At 55.6% G+C, this 15,404-nt stretch overlaps 1 protein-coding gene and 1 long non-coding RNA gene across 3 annotated transcripts in view; one reads left to right on the top strand and one right to left on the bottom strand.

The window, feature by feature from the left end:
• Positions 1–15,404, bottom strand: part of LOC126037340 (collagen alpha-1(I) chain-like) — a 255,410-nt gene that overhangs the window by 225,318 nt on the left and 14,688 nt on the right. The window lies entirely within an intron of this gene.
• On the top strand, positions 5,506–7,724 carry LOC126037344 (uncharacterized). 2 transcript variants are annotated; one of them, XR_007505632.1, is made up of 5 exons: positions 5,506–5,663; positions 5,763–5,900; positions 6,379–6,526; positions 7,001–7,105; positions 7,376–7,724. It is a non-coding gene; the product is annotated as an uncharacterized LOC126037344 (long non-coding RNA). The 2 variants fall into 2 exon arrangements; XR_007505631.1 differs by having other exon boundaries at positions 6,379–6,479; positions 7,376–7,723.

Here is a 15,404-nt window from a genome sequence, read left to right on the forward strand (position 1 = left end):
GAGCTTCGCAGTTTTACATTAGCTGAAGATCCTCCTCAGTTGTTGCCTTCACCAGAGAACTGATGTATGTAAAAAGAATGTTTTGCAGTGTTTTCAGATGGCCACCCCTGCGTTCCAAATCTGATTTAGCCAGAAAAAACGAACGTGCATATATAAAGTCCCAGGAAGCCCACGTAATGCGATTGCAAGGAAAGCTAGTGCGTTGTTTCAAAAGGTTAATAAAACGTAAAGCGCTCCTTACAGGCGCAGCAGCGTTGGCCCTCTAGTAGAGAAGACCGCAGTAGTTTTCTTGTAAGGTACATTAGGATTAAGTATTGTAGTTGCTGTAGTGTAAAGGGTTACGGAGAAGTTACTCTCCTGAGGCTGTTGTTGCAGAGAAAAGTAAGTTAGTGGAAGGAGAAGCCTCTTCAGTCCTAAGGTGCGTCAGTTTGTGAATCGGATCAGGCCCTTCGGCATCATCTCCTCCCGTGATTCCGAGTGCCCAGGAGTAATGAACACCCGCGTGTTTCCGCCTCCAAGGCATCCCCTTCCAGTCTCGGCAGACTGCGTTATTGCCACCCCTGGTCCTAGCAGGCAAGAACGAGATCATCCTCTTTCTCTGTCAGAAGCTGGTAGGTATGAGAGCAACTTATTCCTGTTGCTGCCAGGAAGAGAAAGTAGCCCAGAGCATCGTCAGACAGGAGGCACCCAAACAAAGGAAGCCTCGTTGTTGGTTTGCTTCGCTAAAGCGCAGCCAGTTTTGCCTGCGTGCTTGAGGAGGGTTTGATTCATGAGCTTGTATTTCTGGAACTGGGAAGTCCATCCACCTGCTCAGGCAGCACCGGGCCCTGCGGAGAACTGCAAGCTCAGAGGCCTGGCGTGATGAGTTGTCCTGCAGTCTGTGTGTCGGGCTCCTCGCTGTAGCATACCTCTTAGTTAATCGCCAGCTGTGGGAGTCCTTGAAGCCAAACTCAAACGAACAATTTCATCCCTTAAAGGAACTGACTGTGTCATCTAGGCAAATCTTGGGCTTCATCTCTGGTCCTCAGGATGCAAATGGAGTAAAAGTATTCATGTTATCTGTTTCTTCCTGAGGTCAGAGGCACGTAAGAAGGCTGCTGCCTGGCGTCACCCATTCGTGCATGCATGAGCTCCTAGGTGTGCGAACTGCACCCCCAGGAAGGAACGTCTGTAACTGTGGCGTTTGTCATGTCAATTATCTTTTGTTCTCCCATTTTGAGGAGGACTGTGAAGTGAATGTAATGATGCTAGTCCTGTGAATCCTAGTCCTTTTCAGGTTTAAAAATAATTTTTAAAAGAATTACTTTTTAGTTAGGAAAGCTGATGAGGTTTTCTTCACAGGGTTGGGAGAGCCTGGCATGTTGTTTTTTGCGGGAAGATGTGAGGACTGAAGCCAGATGCAGTTAAGGAAACACAGTGCTATGAATGCAAGCAACTGATGGAAGAGTGTCACCTGGATGAGTGTTTCTTGTAATGTGTTACTAGCGTATGGTGTCTCCTCACATCTCATTTCTCCGCTGTGTAGTTCGATGTGTCACTTGTTCAGCTGCTGCTGCTCATTAAATATAAATCTCCATTGGCAGGAGCAGTTACAGGGTCGTGGATCTTGGACCAAGATCCTCAAAACCCCCTAGCTATGCGAGGTTTCCCTGCCGCACGTGCACTGCCTTTGTGTCCTGATGCTCTGTTTCTCCAGGAATGTCAGTATTTGCGTGGGGAGTTTCAAGGACCTGCCTGTGGACGCGACGGCCCCTACACCCCTGATGTATTCTTCTGGTGCTGCATCCTCTTCTTCGCCACCTTTGCCCTGTCAAGCTTCTTGAAGAAGTTTAAAACCAGCCGCTACTTTCCAACTAGAGTAAGTAGAAGGAGGTGGCCAGTGTCCATCTCCGCACTCGTTTCCCAAAATGGCTTTCCTGGAGCACTAAGCAGTATTTGCCCTGCCTTGGTCAAGCTGGGAAACGTTGGCCTTGCAGGCCAAGCTCTCCAAGAGCTTGGATGTCCCACACTCATTTCCATGAGTGCAAAATCATCGTAGCGTTTCCCACCTGCCTCGTGACCTGCCCCAGATTGAAGATTTTTGGGGTTTGATTTTTTTTTATTTTTTTTCTTCTCCTCAGGTAGTAGGAAGTCAGGTTTCCCAAAGTTTTGGGGGTTGGGGGTTTCGGTTTGTTTTTTTTCCCCTACCTTCTGCGCATTATGTGCTCGAGTGGAAAGTAGATTCGAATGAGGAGCTTCCTTTTGAGGACTAAAGGATGCCTCAGTGCCTTGTTGCCATTGTAGCTGTGAGTGTAGCTGTAGTGGCAGACATGTGTTTTCTTATTTTTAATATTATTATTATTATTATTTTTAGATTTTGACTTAAACCAACCCTTGTTGGCCTAGTTAAGCTTTTTTTTATTGTCTGACCCCAGATCTCACAGGGACAAACACAGCAGCAGTATCTAAGCAAGGGATCAGGCTGCATGTGCTCAGAGGGGTGGTGGGATTTGGTTAAGCAGCCTTAATGTTGTGGATGTCTGCAACTCTTGCATCTCACCTTACGGCCCTGTTTGCCATGCCCCTCTCACCTCTGGTTTCTCGCCCCAGGTACGGTCCACAGTGAGCGACTTTGCTGTTTTCCTCACCATCGTCATCATGGTGCTCCTTGACTTTGTGGTTGGGATCCCATTGCCGAAGCTCCAGGTCCCCCATGCGTTCAAGGTAACGGGGTGTTTTGGCACGTGGGGGTGCCACAAGGTGATGCCGGGGCAGGGCAGGGCTGAGTCTGGAGGAGATGCTGGTGGTGTGACCATCTCCTCTTCCACCTCCAAGTGCCTTGCTTCCTCCTGGAAATGAGAAGATGGCCCCAAAACTAGATACCTACAGGGGAAGTATCTAGAGCTGCTTGCAAGGAGGAGACTGGCACTGCTGAAGCCCCCGGGAGAGGGGGACATGAAGCCAGGGCTGGGAGGTGCTCTGACACAAGGAGGGAGGGGAAAATGAAAGCCAGTGGAGTGCCTGGGCTGGGAGACAATGCTGATGTGTGGGCTTTGTTGCAGCCTACCAGAGACGACCGCGGGTGGTTCATCAACCCCATAGGACCCAACCCTTGGTGGACGGTGTTGGCTGCGCTCGTCCCAGCTCTGCTCTGCACCATCTTGATATTCATGGACCAGCAGATCAGTGCCGTTATTGTGAACAGGAAGGAGCACAAGCTGAAGGTAAGGGCCTGCGAGAGATGACTCCAGCCCCTTCTGGGCTGCAGGTCTGGGGGGAAGCTCTTATTCCCGATGCTTTCTGAAGGCATTGGTTTGGGACAAGGTCAGGCTGCGTGGCAGGATGCTCTCCTGGATTAACGATGATGCAGGGAGCAAGTGACAGGGCAGTATAGATGAGCAACCTTTTGGAGGAGCAAATTAATCTTGGAGCAATAGAGAACTGCGTTTTTGTTTTAAAATGGCAGCAGCAGCAGGTGTGGGGAATGAATTGTTTTGATGCGCTGCCAGGGATAACTCAGAGTCACACCTTCCTTGCAAGTGGTAGAATTTTCTTTGTGAGTGGAAAAAATGGTTTGGTGCTTTTGGGTTGTGGGTTGGTTTTTTTTTTGGAGAAGTATGTATCGCACAAGCTCTGCGTATCCCTTGTGTCTGAACTCCTGCCAGATTTTCATGCCAGGTGCTTGTGCAAAGCCTGCATACACCCTTGCTTGTTTCCATTTCTTGTTTTGAATTCTGAAGAAGTTGACTTGTGCTCGAGCAGGGTTTGAGTCTGACTTGCGACGTTATCCTTGCTCTTGTGCTATGGGATGCTCTGTTTCTTGTTTTCCTGCCTGCAGAAAGGATGCGGGTACCACCTGGACCTTTTTGTGGTGGCCGTGATGCTCGGGGTGTGCTCTGTGATGGGGCTGCCCTGGTTTGTGGCTGCGACCGTCCTGTCCATCACCCACGTGAATAGCCTCAAAGTAGAGTCTGACTGCTCAGCTCCAGGAGAACAACCCAAGTTGCTGGGGATACGAGAGCAGAGAGTCACTGGCTTGCTGATCTTTGTGCTCATGGGCTGCTCTGTCTTCTTCACTTCTGTGTTAAAGGTGAGAGGAAAATGCAAACCACCCAACAACCGTGAGCTTGTTGGAGGTTACAGAAAAACAGTCCCCTCTCTGCAGGCCTGAGTAGTTAGTTGTGGAGCGGAGGAGGAGGAGGTGGTCCCAACCCTTGGGGCTTGACCAACGGTGGGAACCAGCCTCGGTTAGGTTTTGCAGCCCTTCAGGCCCCCGTTTCGTGTGCTCGAGGCGAGCGAGCAACGCAACTGCTTGAATTTTTGGGTGTCTTTCAGGCCCACCCATGTTTATGGGTTACAGTTGAGCATATTCAGACCAGCACATCTGCTCTGTTTCAAACAGGCAGCCCTTTAGTGGCTGCAATTTGCTCCCCAAATGCCGCGGAGCAGCCGTTCCCAGGAGCTAAACACACTGAGGTCATCCCTGTGGGCTTCCTTGCACGTTCCTCCCACAAAGTAATCTCGTCTCTAGGCTAAAAGGAGGCCTGTGGCCTTTGCCTGTTGCCCCAAGAATAGGCAGAAGTGTTTCTTCTACCGCCAGAGAATGCGGCATAGGGTAGCACGGGTGAAATCGCCTATTTTCCTCCAACCTTTCTGGAAAATAGGATTATTCTGAGGAGAGATAACTCCCAAGTTCAGCCTAAAGCAGAGCCTTAGCTCACTCGTGCGCACAAAATGGCAAAAAAATGGTTAATATCTGACCCATCTCTAAGCCTGAATGGAAGCTGGAAAGCTTCAAGCAATTTTAGGCAGTGCCTGTGGAAGAGGGTGGTAATACTGAAAATGCAATACAGAAAAAGAAACGATTGCATTCTTTCTTTTCTTTTTCTTCCCCCCCCCAGTTTATACCAATGCCTGTGCTTTATGGCGTCTTTCTCTACATGGGTGTGTCGTCGCTCAGAGGAATTCAGGTACGGACTCTTTTACAGCGTGCAGCATGTCGGCTCCCTGGTATTTTGTCTCTGTAGCAGCAGGGAAAAAAGCAGTGGCATGGGAAAAACTTCTCACAGAGCAAGCAATGAAACTCTTTTGTGTAAGAAAGAGATTGGTGGAGGCACAGGAGGTAGATAGGGCTGGGAGGACCAGGCAAGTTCAGCGCTCTCTGTTGCAGGGTTTAGGGCAGGTCAGTGTTTGGTTACGTGAAAAGCGGGGGAATTTGGTGCAAAGGGAAGGCAGTTTCTACCACTGGTGGAAATCCTCATGGGGGGATTCAGTGGGCCGAGAAATGCTAATAATGGAATGGCATGGAAGAGTTGCCGTTTGGGCAGCTCTCAGGGGCAAGCCGGTTGCTAGATGGAGCGAAGGGAAAATGGGTGCTGCTCCCAGGAGGAATGCGGTGGGATCCAGGAGTTCTGACGGCAAGCGAGATGCTGCAAAGTGCCTCCACGTCTCGAGAGGGCCAGCAACTTGCCGCAGTCCCAAGGTGGCAACCTTTCCCTTTTATTTCGCAGTTCTTTGATCGCTTGAAGCTGTTTTGGATGCCGGCGAAACACCAGCCGGATTTCATCTGACTGCGGCACGTGCCCTTGCGAAAGGTGCATTTCTTCACGGCGATCCAGCTGACCTGCCTCGTCCTGCTCTGGACCATCAAGGTGTCCCGTGCCGCCATCATCTTTCCCATGATGGTAAGAGCTGCCACCGCTCGGCAGCGGGGTGTTTGCAGCGTTGTTGTGAGAGGTGGCATCGTCTCTGAGCTCACCGCATCTTCCCTCTTATTCATGAAGGTTTTGGCTCTCGTATTTGTCCGGAAAGCGATGGATTTCTGCTTCTCAAAGCGAGAGCTCAGCTTTCTGGATGACCTTATGCCAGAAAGGAAGAAGAAGTTGGACGATGCCAGAAATGAAGCTGGAGAAGAAGAAGAGGTAAGGCTTGCTGTGTCCTCGGGGCTGGACATCTCCGTGTGTCTGTGAGATTGCCTGTTTCTCTTACAGCTTGTCTGGAAATGTTGGGGGAAGATCAGCACTCAATCGAAATAGATCCCAATAGCCTGTAACTTTTGTAACCTTTGTTTCCTCAAGTAGCAGTGAGCTGAACGCTTGAATACAGGTGTAATTTTTAAAACGAGTCGTTTTTCACAAAGGTCATTATCATTATGATGATTATTATTAGATGCTGCTGCGGCTGCTGCTGCTGGCAAGACTTGCTCATAATCATGTTTTGAACACACAGTCCCCCTGCCCCGAAATCTTTGGAGTGAACGGTTTCTCCCCTGCTGCACTAATACCTATAGCTGCCAAGGGGCAGAAGCGGAGGGCAGACTGCTAAGTTTGTGCTGGGCATTCAGCTTATCTCCACTTTGATCAAAGACAGAGAACGTGATTTGTCCCTTTTTTACATCAGGAGTCCAGGAGGGCCATGGAAGCTGCTGCTACTGCAAGTTCAGTTCAGCTGAACGTGGGGAAGACCAGTGACGTGGATATCCCAAAGCAAAGCAGTGACGGGTAAAGCCCCACCAAGCGCCAGGACCCCCGGCAAGATTAGCTTGAAGGTGTTTGGCAGAGTTTTCTCCACTTGCCTCTTTGTGGGGCATCCCACAGAAACCAGCAGGCAGCTTGGTGGGAAAATCAAATTTGGGGGCAGGGCTGCAGGAGGTGATTGCAAGGCTCTGACCGCAAGCAGAGTGGCTGCAGCACTCGCGTTTGACCCCCAAACCTTGCCTCATCAGTGCTTTTACGGTAGCTGGAGATCCTCATACTTAACACATGAGGAGTTGCAGGCGTGATCTGTACCAGCAGTGGCTTAGGAACCCGGACCGGGGCTAAGCCCCAGCAAGAGCCTTTGCACAGAGCTGTTGCTCTGCAGCTCCCGGGCTTGCCTCCCAAAACTCCTCATCCAGCAAAACCTCCCACGGTTATGCAGAGCTTTGATTCTCGGGGCTCCGCTGTTCCTCTTGCTGATGCTAATGCCCTTGGTGGCATCAGTTCCCATAATCACGGATTGCTATGTAAAATATTTATTGCAGGACTGATCCTTCTGAGATTGTTATCCTGGATGAAATGTCACAAACGACCATATGGAAGGCTCTCACTTTGAAGACAGAAACCCTTTGAATCCAGGGAGGAAAAAGGTAAAGGATTGCATGTGATCGTGACCGTGCTCCTCAGCAAGCGACGGCGCACACCTACGCTTTTCCCACGCTTTGGCCGGCAAGGCTGAGCAAATGGCCTGTCCCTGGGAACAGGCAGTGAGGACCGTGGCATGCAAACCAACTCCTCTCTGCTGGGGTGGTCCCCCAAACAGGGCTGAATCAGCAGCAGCTGGCAGGTCTTCCACTGATGATGCTCTCCCTCTTTTTCTCTTCCCTTCGCCTTTCCCCACTCCCGCTTTTCACGTTTAGGAATCTTGACTTTGAAGGAGAGGAGTGAGAGCGTGACTCGGGGATGTGCCAACGCAGACAGAGGGAGAAGGCGCTTTGTTTCAGTTGGAGGATTCCCATTAAAGCCATGCAGATGTTTTCAGTTATCCTTGGTGTGCTTCAGGCATTCAGTATCTCTAGACCAGCAAGCTGAGGGGAACGTCACAGTCAAGGGGAGTTTGGTGGTGTTAAGTCTGTGTGCGTACGTGCGTGTGGGGGTGTGGGTTTGTAGTGGTAGAGGGACTGCTATGGCTTTATCATTCAGTGCTCTTCTTTTAATACCTAATTCCTCCTCTTTTTTTTTCCTCTTTTTTTCAAATGTAAACTGGGAATGTCCAAAATAATTTTCTGTTATATTTGATGCATTCTCCACTTTCTTCTTGATCACAACCGGGTTTTTGGTCTGGTTTGGGGTCCTGGCTTTAATTCACTCTTATGTCTCTTACTGGTACGAGAGGGATGCCCTCTGCGGCAGGGCAGCATAGAGAGCGTCCAAGCAGTTGGCCTAAGGTGAAAGAAAAGCATTTGCTCCCTGCGCTCCAGTTTTACCTCTCTTGGTTGGTTTGGTTTTGGGTTTGTTTTTTTTGCTTTGGCTCTGCCATCAGCCTGGGAGCTGCAAAATGCAGAACTGCCACCTTCTTGTCCCCTGGCTGTAAACTGCATCTAAGGGAGCACTTCAGGTATTTGATTTTGCATACACCATATGGTCACAGGAGCGGCCAGATGAGACCTGGGGCTCTGTGTCCCTGGGCTGCTCCCTCTGTTGTTTCTCCACTTTCCTTCTGTATTGGATCTGGATGAGTTGGAGTTCCTTTACCTGACAGCAGCCCTCGTAGTGCTGTGCTCTGTACTGGTAGCTAGAAAGCTGTTGATAACACAGCAGTGTTTTGGCCATGGCAGACAGCCAGAGCACACCCAGACACCCAGACATCCAGGCGTCTTCCACATGGAGGCCACTTCCCACCTCGGCTGGCCAACGCAACGCGCTGCCTACCTTCTTCAAGGACGTCAGCAGTTTGATGCTGACGAAGCCCATCTTGTTCTTCTGGACATGTTTCAGGAGGAAAGCATCCTTGGCCAGGTTCTTGTCAGAGAGGTGGAATTCCACCCTGGACACAACCCTCCTGGCCAGCTGCCGGTCAGGGACGGGGTAGCTGTAGTCCAAGAGATCAGCCCCCAGAACATCGCTCGCATCGCAGAAGCTCCCGGCAAAGCAGCAGGGACACGGGTGTGACTTGGTAGCCTTTGGGATGTGCAGCACTGCCCGGTCCCAGCCACAGCGGTGCAGATGGCAGAGTCTTGAGGAGCGGGGTGGCTCAGCTGCGCTCTGAAATGAAATGGAGTTTTATGCTTTTAGAAGCGCGCTTGCCTTCATGCCCCCAGCATCGGTCCCTGCCACAAGTTACGCAGCACATGGCATTGCACAATCTTGCAGCCAGAGGTGCCTCATGAACAGAGCGCAATCTCTTTGATTACCAGGACACAGGCCAGGAGAGATCTTTGGCCTCCGGTTCACGGCAGTTGTCCCGACTCCCCCAGGCCACACACTGTTCACACAGCGGGAGCGAGAGGCCTGTGTCCTTGGTACCCTTGGGGTGTCCTTGCTAGCGCCGAATCCTCCAAGCACGAGGAGGGGATGTACTAACCCCATCCCTGGGATCCCGTAGAGCGCAAACAGCCCCAGCGCCCTGACACCGGACGTTGGGCAGAATCCAGTCCTTTTCTGGGAGCACGCGGCAGCGGGTACCGTCTCCTCCGGGGTGTCACGCACCCAGGGAAAGGGCCACCCCCTCCCAGGGGGATCCAGAGCTGCTGCTTTTCCCAGCAGGAGACTGAAAGACCTGACAGCACTACTGGAGCGAGGGCTGGGGGAAAGCGTGCCACCGAGCAACACCGCATGACCTTCCTTCGTGCCCTCGAGGTCCTTTTTCCTATTTCTGCCTCGCTCCGGTCAACGCAGTGAACAGAAGCGCGGGCAACGGTCACAAACGCATTTGCCATCTGGTGCAAGGAGGCTGCGGCTGCAGCTTGGTGCCCACTCGGCTCGGCTGAATCAACTTGTTGTTCTTCCCCCACCGGAAAAATACTGTTGAAAGCCAAGAGCATTTGCACCCGCAGACCCCGAGAGCCGCCTGTAGGCCCCGGGGCCACCCCAGCCTCCCTTAACTCTTTCCCTCCCCAGGAGGAGCTGGGGAGGCTCTTGGGGGTGGGGCGGAACACAGGGAGCCCCCGCATTCCTTCCGGGGAGACGCCAAAGAGTCCTTGGCAGCTAACAGCCAGAAGGGACCATGGCGCGGCCACCAACGCAGCTCCCACTGCCTGGGCCCTGGGGCCCCCTGGCGCCCCAGCTTTTCCAGCCATTCGTGCTCCCCAAAACTTTCTACCCTTGAGGTAGGGACCGACCCCAACCCCTGCAGCCCAGGGATGCTCTTGGAGGACAACAGCAGAGGTGACCGCCGGCCATCGCTCCTGTCTCATTCTCTCAGGCTCAGCCAACCTATGCCGCCTGCCCGCACGGGAGCAGCCCTTCCCTGCAGCCCGGGCACCCCAGGCACCACCAGCAGGTATGGCACCCCAGTCTGCTCTGGCCCCTTCGCCATCCCCATCACACCCGTTCCCCCGGCACTTTTCGCATGGGGGTTCAGCAAGCCCCGGTGAGCATCCTTGCCCTCGCCCGGGCGGCGCGTGCCCAGTAAAGCCCATCTGCAGAGAATTCCCCAAATATTTGGGGCCACCTCTCCCCTTTCACCTCCTAGATGCCAGTCTCCTCCCCGATTTGCAACCCTGTCCCACCGGCACAGCGGCTCACCCCGTGGGGATCACTCCGGCCACAAGCTCCCCACACCCCTGGCCCAGAGCTGGGGGATGTCGGCCATCGGGGCCGGCTCGGCGGGTGCCCCTGGACAGTTCCCCCGGCCCAGCACAGCTCCCCCTCACCCACACAGGTCTGCAGAGGGCTCCATGTGGCTGCCTCTTTGACCCCCGGGTCTTCCGCATCCAGTGGACAACCACCGACCTGCCTCCACTGGCCACCCCCACGCTTGGCCAAGGCGCCGCTTCTCTGCCGGGTGCTGCCCTGTGGGGTCCCGGGGGCTGCGGGGCCCCCCAGGGCCAACCACGATACCTCACACCCTACAAAAACCAGAGGAGTGGGGTGGCCCCAGACCCTCTGGAGCTGCCAGTGTCCATCCCTGGCTACCAGCACATCAAGGGGCAGCTGTCACAGATCAACATCGCCAGCACGGCCACCCCTGTGGGGGCACCCCCGGGCAGCGATGTCCACACCAGCCCCTGCGCTGCCACCAACAACGAAGCCCTTGGGGACACTGCAGGCGACCTTGCAGTGTCCGAGGAGATGGTCCTGGAAGAGGCCCTAAGGCTCTTCGGTTGCTCCCTGGATAGAGTGGGGGTCAGCCAGGATGCTCCCAGCAGAGGTTCCGTGCCCGAGGATGCTGCTGGCACCAGCACAGACACCCCCGACCACGACTTCAGCTCGCTCTCGCTGCCTGAGGAGATGCTCACCCCCGACTACTGCATCCCCAAGCTCAGCGACGCCATGCTGAGCCTCAAAATAGTCAACGGCGGCGGGATGCAGCCCCAGGAGCCGTGGCAGGATGCGGGGATGGACCTGCCACCGTCCCCACCTGCCACGGCCGGCAAGCGGAGGAAGAGGCAGGCGCAGAGCTCCTTGCCAATGGCACCCAGCAAGCGCAGGGCTCTGGCAGCCAACGTGAGGGTGTGTGTGTGGGGGGGGGATTAGACAGGGGTGAGAGGGATGGAGATGGGGGCAGTGGGGGGGGTGGGAGAGGAGGGGTGGGGTATATGGCAGGGGGGGTGGGCGGGGGTGGCTAGGGAGGGGTTAGACCAGCTTGGATGGGACCTTTTCTCTTGTCTTTTTAATTAAAAGCTCCTTCTCCAGAACCGCTCCGTGCCTGTGTGGGACAGGGAGGGAGCCCGGGGGGCACCGGGAAACAGCCCCCAAGAGGTGCAAAAGCCCCGCCGAGCCCCAGACCCAAGCCAGCAAGCCCCGAGGGGAACCCAGCCACCCCCAGGCCTGAGTCACCACCAGCACGGCAGGCGATGGTGGGGGGGGGACGGGAACGGGAACAACTCCCCGTTCCCCTTCCCCAGGAGAAGCAGCCCTTTGGTGGGGAAGCCAGGACAGACAGGTCCCTGCAGGACTCACGGACACGGCCCCACGCAGAAAGCAGCACAGAGCCCCTGCCACAACGACAGACCTTGGGGGCCGGGGGGGACACGGGCACACACGACAACAAAGGCTGCAAGGCCTTCGTCTTGAACACCACCAGCATCCCCTCCAGCGGGGACAGGGCTCGGTGCACAGCCCTTCAAAGCCTCAAGACCATCACGGCCTTCCTCGGGTCCCACTGACCTCAGCCCCCAAGAGCCCAGCTTTGCCTCACTGACACAGCAACATAACCCCAAATCACCCCAAGAATGGCGAGGGAGGGAGCTGCAGGCCAGGCAGGGACCCTCCTCCGCTTGTCTGGCTGCACCTTGGGCAGCCGCAAGACCAGGAAGGGGGAAGAAAAAATCAGAAGGAAAAAAAAAAAAAAATCACTGCACCGGCCAGAAAGTGCCTGGAAACTTCATCCCTCTTCATTGCCCATTTCCCATGCGAGCTCCACAACCTGGGAGCAACGCAGCCAATAGAACCTTCGAGAAGCAGACACACAGCCTGCTGCAGCTGGCCCTGCTCGAGCAGCCAAGGTGGGCTGGATGATCTCTAGAGGTCTCTTTCAGCATCCATTCTGTGCTGCTGTGACTCTGTCTCTGTCGTGGTTTAACCCTAGCCAGCAACTAAGCACCACCCAGCCGCTCACTCACTCCCCCCCCACCCAGTGGGATGGGGGAGAAAATCCGGAAAAAGAAGTAAAACTCGTGGGTTGAGATAAGCACGGTTTAATAGAACAGAAAGGAAGAAACTAATAATGATAATACTAATAAAATGACAACAGCAATAATAAAAGGATCGCAATGTACAAATGATGCGCAGTGCAATTGCTCACCACCCACCAATCGACACCCAGCTAGTCCCCGAGCAGCGATTCCCCCCCCACTCCCCAGTTCCTATACTAGATGGGATGTCGCATGGTATGGAATACCCTGTTGGCCAGTTTGGGTCAGGTGCCCTGGCTGTGTTCTGTGCCAACTCCAGCTTTCTCGCTGGCTGGGCATGAGAAGCTGAAAAATCCTTGACTTTAGTCTAAACACTCCTCGGCAACAACTGCAAACATCAGTGTTATCAACGTTCTTTGCATACTGAACTCAAAACATAGCACTGTACCAGCTACTAGGAAGACAGTTAACTCTATCCAAGCTGAAACCAGGACACTTTTAACCACTTAACATTCCGTGAGAAATACTGCAAGAGCTCAAGAAGAAAGAGCAGAAAGACAGGAGACAGGTGAAAGCCTAGAGCGCCAGCTAGAGGGAATGAAAGACCCTCTTCCTTCTCTGAAGCTTCAGCAAGGCTTCCTTCACCTGCTTGTTCCTCCGACTGTCAATGACGGGGTTCAAACTGGGGCTGACAAGACTGTAGAAAAGGGAAAGAACTTTCTCCCTCCCAGAGGAGTTACCGCTCCTGGGCCCCGCGTACATGAAGATGGCGTTTCCATAAAAGACACCCACCACGGTCGGGTGGGAGCCACAGGTGGAGGTGGTTTCGTGCCATCCTGGCACAGAGCGGATGCGCAGATCGGTGGCCAGGCTGTCCAGGGAGCAAATCGGGATTAGGGCTAAAGGGAAGAGGAAGAAGCACACACAAACAGCAAAGATCAGGACTTTATTGGCAGGAGCGGCAGGGCAGGCCAGCTTTGAGACAGCAAGAATTTCACAGGAGAAGTGGACAACCTCGCAGGGGCCACAGAAAGGCAGGTGTAAAGCCAGAGAGGCTTGCAGTGTACCAAATACAAACACCAAAGCCCACAAAACCGTGGCAAGGGTGAGGCGCAGCCTCCAGATCACGATGAGGGCATAGCACAGGGGACGGCAGATTGCCACATAGCGAACGTGAGACATGATGGCCAGCAGCACGCACACCGTAAGTGCAAAGATTAAATAAAGATGGCTCTGTGCCCCACACCCAGCAAAGGAGGGGGTTCTGCCTTGTCCAAGGAGGCTCCTTAGCATACGGGGGACATTGCTGGAGGCGTAGCAGATGTCCGCGATGGAGAGGTGGCAGAGGAAGAAGTACATGGGGAGGCAGTAGTCCAGGCAGATAAGCAGAAAGACAAGTGCGTTTCCCATCAGAGTGGCAGAGCAGAGGGCAGAGAAAAGGCCAAAGAGGCAGCGCTGCAGGGCTGGGGTGCTGCAGAACCCCAGGAGGACGAATTCTGTGACCGTCGTTTCATTCTGCACGCTGTGCTGGAGGTGAGGCAGCACAAACTGCGACCACGGAGATCTGGAAGCGAAGGAGCAAGGAAAAGGAAAGAAAAAGGAGAGTTTTCCTAAGAATGTTGCGCAGGAGGAACCGCTGCACCGGCTCACCAGCGCCTGGTTCTGCTTCCCCAGCATGAATGACACGTCTGTCCAGGGCACCTCCCCCAGCACCCAAAACAGACTGCACCCCTGCACAGCGCAGCCCACCCTGCCTGCACCCCCCCATCACTCCAAACCACGCTACACCCGCACAGGCTGCACAAACCTGAACGGCACCACCCAGCTGATCACTGCGCCCACCCCACGGCTGGACCTCCCAGACAAGTGGCCCCCAGCCCCTCACTGACCATCCCTGACCCGTCACTGACCCCATCCCTGACCCCCTCATCGACCCCAGCCCAGACCCATCACCAGACCCCTCTCCCCCTCCCCTTTCCCCCTTCCTTCCTTCTTCCCCCGCTCCCCCGTTCCCGTCCCCTTCCCGCCCGTACCCACCTGCCGGCCCCGCCGCCGCTGCCGTCCGCCTTGCTCCCCGCTGCTGGGCCGAGCTCGCCGCAACGGCCCGACCCGCAGCCTCCCGCTGCCCACCGGCCTCTCGCCTCACCTCCCGCCCGTCCCCACGCACCGACCCCTCTGTGCCCACGCCACCTCGCTCCCGGCCCCACCACCCCGGGCGTAGCGCGTCCCCCAGCACCCCGGCCCGGGCCCCCGCGCCCGCTCAGACGACCCAGCAGGCCCGGGCTGAGCCCAGCGGGGGCGTAGGCCCCGGGGAGGGGGGGAGGGGGGACTCCCCCCCCTCCCTCGTGCCAGCGAACGGCCGATGGAACCCTGCCGCCTGCCGCGGCAGCCGTAACCAGGGCAAGCCAGCAGACCCCAACGGTCGCAGATCGCTGTGGCTGAGCGCACAGGAAGGCCTCTGGTGTCCCGGTGTGCCCACCTGCCTTCGAGCGAAGGGAGCCCGGCGGGCCTTGTCCTGCGCCTCCTGAGGACGAGGGAAGAGCCTCGGCGTGCCTGAGGGGCTGGGGGCTGCTCCCCGGCTCGGCCTGGCCATAGGTGGGGGTGGCACCAGGCCCTGGGAGGGAAGGGACAGAGGACAGAGGGGTGTCTGCGACAAGGGGGATGCCCCCATACAGACAAACCCCAGCCCCATAGCGGGAGGAGGAGGAAGAGGGAGCCAGTCCCGTCCCCCCGGGGCGAGGAGGGGTCCATGTGCTCCGGGGCAGCCAGAGGGCTTCTGGGGTGGGGGGATCAGGGGGCTTAGGGGAGTGACATTGGGGTACTTTGCGACACCCTGTGGCAGCCAGCCCTGCTCCCGCAGTGTCTGGGAGGACAGTGTTGGGACAGGATGGGAGCGAGGAGCCCCTGAGCACAGCCACCTCTGCCCCCACCACCCCTGGGGTGGCAGGGGGTCCTCCTCACCCCTTTCCTCCCTCCCTCCTGCAGGATGGCGGAGAGACCCCCTGGCCACGTTAGGCAGGCCTGGGTGGAGAAGGCTGGAGCTGCCCCGGCTCCCAGATCCAGGCCAAAGCCCCATGAGATGTCCGAGGTCCAGCTGCTGCGGGCAGGTGAGTGTGCGGGTGCTGTGGAGCAGGGGGCTCCCCAGCCTGCC

Source organism: Accipiter gentilis, unplaced genomic scaffold (assembly GCF_929443795.1).
Source record: "Accipiter gentilis unplaced genomic scaffold, bAccGen1.1, whole genome shotgun sequence".
In the NCBI taxonomy this organism is placed as follows: domain Eukaryota; kingdom Metazoa; phylum Chordata; class Aves; order Accipitriformes; family Accipitridae; genus Astur; species Astur gentilis.